Below are 6238 nucleotides of genomic sequence, written 5' to 3'. Positions count from 1 at the left end.
CTGTGAATCACCTTGACCCAAGGTAATGTTATGGACTATGATTTTTGGGTCAATGATATACTGATTTCAGAAATGACACAAGTCTAGTTTTATTACAACATCTTTTAACCTGTACCTTGTATGTAACAATGACACATTTTAAGTTTAAGGTGTACCTCCTGCTGTCAAGGCTGATCTTTCCAACAATAGCAAGTGAGGATTTCTCCTACCTTGGGGTGAAAATGTGCTTTTTCAATTCAATGTATTGAAGAAAAATTTTTTCCCATGGATTTTCTCTCAATATAGGTATACACACAGACACACACACACACACACACATATATTCATATAATAGAGACATGTATGTTCAGATGTTATATATTTATGGATGGAATACATGATTGAAATAATATAATGAGTCATAATTAGTTTTAAGCATTTTTATTATCTACAGATTTTTAAGACTAAGTTTCTATTTTGATTTCAAAACAGCATTTTAAATGTAATTAGGATTTTTGGAGTACCAGCATTTTCAGTTTCGATCACACATCATTCTTCATACCACATGAGGTATTTTCAGATTTAGCTAGGTAGTATGTCTGAATAAAAAAAAATGTGTAGATAACACTGACTGCAGACTCTGTGCATTAATCAGGCATGGTTTCTTCCCACCTTACACAGTACCTTTTGTCACATACTTTTCCCTCTCAGTAAAGCTAAAATTCAGGTTACATGGAAATATTTGCAATTTGTTCAAGACCTAGAACTTTGAGACACAAGCAGAAATCCCTTTCATTTTTCCTCTTCAGCCATCTTGAATGTTGATTCTTGTACTCTTGAGTTCACCTCTCCACTTCTGTGCTTATCTGTTTAACTGGTTGATCGATCATTGAGAAAAGGATAAGTATCAGAGTTTCCAGCTCTTGTTCCTTTCACAGAACTGTGGGACAAGAACTGACATCTAATTTTACCTTCTGCATGGATTATTGCCAACAGCCACATACTTAAGATGGGGTATGTTATTATAAATCCCTTGGCTGCTTTCCTCTCTGAACCTATTTTCTCAATTTTATGTAGTATCTTCTTGTTAATTCACAGTGGCCCTTTGCCATTCCTCAATATACCTTACAAGGGACTTTCTATTTTTATTTCTCTGACCTGAAAATGCTCTCTCCAAACCTCCTATGAATCTCACCATCAAATACATTCACAAGATGCTAATTAAAAACAAACAAACAAAAATCAACTATAAACATCAGAAAGATAACAAGAGTAGAGGGAAGGAACAGGGGAGGGAGAAGGAAAGGAAAGCAGACTACTGGGGACTAAATTAGAGCAAATCATATTCAATGCTTTTTACAATTATGTCAAAATAAATTCTAACATTATGCATGACTAAAATAAACCAAGTAAAATGAATAAAAAACCTTTCCATGACTAACTCCATTATGTATTTCAGATCTTTACAAAAACAGCACATCTTCAAGTTGACTTTTTCTAATTGTCCTCTTCTTGTAGCACTCCTACCATAACATAGAATACAACCCCTAAACCAGAAGGTGGGATATGTAGGGAAGATTTAATGCTGCAGATTGAATCTAAAGGTCTTTAAAAAAGTGACTAATCTTTGGTAAGTTCATAAATACATTGTGTAAGGGACAATTCTATTCTGAGAAATTAAAAAAAATATAAGTTAAAATTTTTCATGAAAAATTTATTTTACTATCATTAAATTGAAGTTCTTTCAGTCATAATCACTGATATTATGTTACATTTGTAGTGACAGCAGAATTTTTATTACAATAAATAGAATTATAATTAAGAGAAAATACTTTATATTCCAATTTTAATATTAATAATATCTGTACAACAATCAAGTCATTTATCCCTCTCCTTTATCAGTTGTCGCATCTATTAATTGATTAGGTTAACTAGATTATTTAACATATTTCTTGAAGATCTAACATTAATGAGCTCTTTTATAAGCATAAAATTCTCTCTTAAATTTGCTTTCCTTTTTCTATAAAATGTGAATATGAATTATTGTCAATGTCCATCAGCCAAAGACCACCAGAAATACATTTAGCACAGTTAGACTTATTACTTCTTATAAGACTGCAATCTCAGGAAACCTTCAGTTTCTTCAAAAATAGGAACTTTTAGGGTACACTATTTATATGGTCAAAGCAAAGAACTGTATTAACAGAATAAATATGGAGAATTGAAACAGTAATTTATCATTAAATCTAATGAGTTCATTTGGTATTACTTTTAGATTCTTGTCTAAAAGTAAGTGAAATCATGAATTAAATTATGCTATCGGTTTGTGTGTTATGTATAGAGTAAGATACTCTTGGATATAATTCTATCAGTAGGATATGTTCTTTGTGCCTTACAGCTATAATGCAGATCTATTTGAAGTTTCCCTTTATAAAATCTCTACCATAAAAGACGCTTATTAATTTGTTTTTGTAAAACTTTATCTAGATTTGTATGAAATACTTAATGATAAAATAAGAGTTTGGCATATGGTCCAAATACAGCATTTGACCCACGGTGGCTACATCATAAATATCCATAAGAAACATAGGTATTAATAATGATGTAAAACATTGTCATAGAAACAAAATAGGATCACAGAGCTAAACTGGATTGTTATACTAAAATAGAATGGAAGATGTATTCTAAAACATAAAAAACTACTGGTACAGTATTATGAATTACAAAACTCTTATGTATGTTTTAGAGGTCCTTTTTCCATCTTTAAATGAAAACATATAATAAATGTGGAGAGACATTCCTGAAATTCCAGGGACTTGGAAAGCTGAAGAGGAAGAATCACAAGTTTGAGCCCAGCCTGGAAAAGTTAATGAGATACTCTCTCAAAATAGAAAGAAAAGAAAAGAAAGAAAGAAAAGAAAAAAAAAGAAAGAAAGAAAGAAGGAAATAATGAAAGAAGAAAAGAAAAGAAAGAAAGAAAGAAAGAAAGAAAGGAGGGAGGGAGGGAGGGAGGGAGGAAGGAAGACTGAGAATGTAGCATTTTATGTATCTACTATAGAACATGAGAGGGTTTAAAACCCAGTACTGGAAAAAGAGAAAAAAAATGAATAAATAACAACATGTAATTTGAAGAAACAAACATGATTTTTATTATTTTATTTTGTATAATGATATATTAGAATTAACATCATCAATATTGTATACCAATGTATATATTACTCTGCTTTATTCATTGATTTGAGTATGTATATGATTGCCAAGGACAAAAAATCAGTTTTAACCAGCACTAACCTAAAATCAATATATAGAGCCCAAATATGCAAAATCTGCTGGTTCCTGAGGGAATCAAAGGAAAGTTTAATAAAATGGGGGATCTGAGAGTTCAGGAGTCTTCTTTCTTAATATGCCAACTCTGTTTTTGTTCCTATTTACCCATTATCCTGTTATAGGCCTCAAGGATATATGCCTATGAGAAAAAGATGTTTTAGGATTGATTTCTCTTGAGGATCGGCCTGTGATAGACATACTGAAACTATTTCTCATTTCCCCATTACAAATATATTTAGCTATCTTTGAATTGGACATCTCTGTCTTCCTTTTACAAGATTATTTGCTAATTATAAACATAATACAAATTTATTGTATTGAAAAATTCATGAAATAATTCACATTTAAATTATTATCCCTAACTTTTAGGGATAATAGTTTAAATGTTATTAGAATATTTGCCTATATTATTTATTTTTATGTAAATAAAGATATGTTTATAAAAAAAAACTGTCTTCTCTCTTTCACATTACTGAAATGTTGGTGTTTACATTTCAACCAACTTTCAATTCTCATACAATAAAACTTCTCTTACTCTAGAAATAAGATAATCAATTAATAACTACCTTATGGAAAATATTATAGAATTCATATCCATTTACATTACAAATGCTTTAAGGATGTTTTCATCTTTTCAAAATTGGGTCCCTGTATCTTGGCTCCATTTCTGGAATATAAGAAAAGCTTGATTACTGAATGCTTTTTAATGCATTATTTTAATTCAAAGTTATATTTATTTTAGAATACATCATAATAATATTCAACTACCATATGATAGAAATATATAACTTCATTTTGTTCAGAATCAAATTCCTTACTTTTTGTGGTCTTGACTAAAGATTATTTTTAAAAAATAAACCTTGTGAATCTTGTAGTTTATGAGAACAACAGGCAAATATTAAGTAGTAATAATGAGTATAAAAGAAGTTTATTTATTTTCTAGAAATACTAAGCATAGTTTGATAGTAATTTCAAATACTACAATCAAGTATTCCTTAATTATTTCATTGACTTTATAACTATAATACCTGATAATGATGTTAAATTATATGTGATCATCCTATAAAAATAATTTCCTCTTTTTAATCATAGACCATAGCCAAAATGCTCATTATATATGGAGATGAAAATGTGAGATCACAGATAAATTCTTTCTCAAAAATGACAATGTTCGTTAGCCCCCAAGTAAAACATCATTTTTACATAAAACTTAATATAAGGCAAAATATGATTTTGTTTAACTACAGTAAATTATAACTCTACATCCTTCAAAAATATATTTTTAAATTGCATGTATAATTTTATTTAATGATACATATTGCAGGTGTTGCATATAATTAGGGTTATTAATTTTGGTTAACTGCTCCTTGCAATAAACAGGATAGTTACATTAAAAATCCATAAATAAATATTCTACAATGGCTCTAATCCCCATTTATGGAGGTGATTATAACATAATAAGATGTTCCTTCTTTAAAAATACCTAATATTAATTGAATGAATTTGTTTAAATCTATGGTAATGCTCAATAAATTTAACAATCTCTTGACAATTGAATCTTGTTTGAATTAATTTTATTAAATTTACTTGAAATTTTAGTTTAGATCTGCAGTAGAGATTACTTAAGGGTCCAAATTAATAAGGTCTTCATAATCTGTATACACATAACTTCAGTGTTATTGATGGCCTATAGTTTTAATTGTTAAAGATATTATTAATTTCATCTATTATGTAAATGGTTTCCAGGGAAATGCTCTTAGTTCAAAAAATAATATATCTTCAAGAATGATGCATACTTGAAGGCCATAAAATATATTATGTTTAACTAATTTTAAAAGGTTTGAAAATTTACTTTTATATAGTAGGTGTTTCTACATTGAAGTTTATATGTTTTCTTTGATAGGTGGAAGCTAACCCACAATTAGGGGGTAGTAAAGGAAAAATAGGAGTGCAGTAGATTAGACAATGGGGAATTTTGTTATGGGAAGGGGAATAAGAGAAGTAAAGACATTGGAATTAATTTGACATAGGTTTCCACGTACATATATGAAAACAACACAGTGAATTTCACCACCAAATACCTAATAATGGAACTCTAATTAGACTATGATATACTCCATGCTTGTATAATTGTATCAAAATGGATTCTGCTGTCATATACAAGTGAAAAGAAACAATAAAAAATAAACCATAAAATTGGGAATTTCTTTACTTACCATTTTATTAAAGAGGGTAACTTAAAAACATTTTCACTTATACCCCATGCCAACTGTGTCTCCTAGAATGGTGGGATTTAAGTAAGTATGCCTACCATCTAACACAGTTTGATATGTATCTTGGGTCTATCACTTGATATCAGAATTTCACAAGTGTTTTAAACAATCCTGTAATATGATCCCAACCTTTATCAGTCTGACCTTATCTCCCCATACTCCAGTATAAATCCAGACCTAAGTCAGCCCAACTTCCCAGAAGTCAGCTTTTTTCTCCTGTCCAAACTTTGGATTCATTCTCTTTATCTTGCACTTTTTCTCCAGCAATCCACTACCATCAAGGTATAATTAATCCTTTATCTCTTTTGTGAAATATCATTTAAATGCATTGCTCTCTTCTGCCTCTACATTCCTTATCTGGGTATTTTCTAGATCATTCATTGTGCCACTTTTGTGCATGGGTCCATTATTTTCCCTCTTTTAGAAGGTCAGAAGTTTAAGAAAAAAAATGCATTACCTATGATTGATTTACATGATGATACTAAGTAGATGTTGAAATTAACTGAATTTTTTCATTGTTATGCAAAAGCAGATAAGTGCATGATATTTGAAGTATATCAATTTTCTAATATTACTGTTTTACTCTCCCTTATGTTTTCATACCCTATTCATGATCTTAAAGTCTACTCATAAGTTTAATAAAATATCTAGTAATAGAG

This window comes from Callospermophilus lateralis, unplaced genomic scaffold (assembly GCF_048772815.1).
Source record: "Callospermophilus lateralis isolate mCalLat2 unplaced genomic scaffold, mCalLat2.hap1 Scaffold_205, whole genome shotgun sequence".
Lineage (NCBI taxonomy): Eukaryota > Metazoa > Chordata > Mammalia > Rodentia > Sciuridae > Callospermophilus > Callospermophilus lateralis.
The sequence above is the reverse complement of the archived record's forward strand: the minus strand, read 5'-3'. Positions refer to the sequence as shown.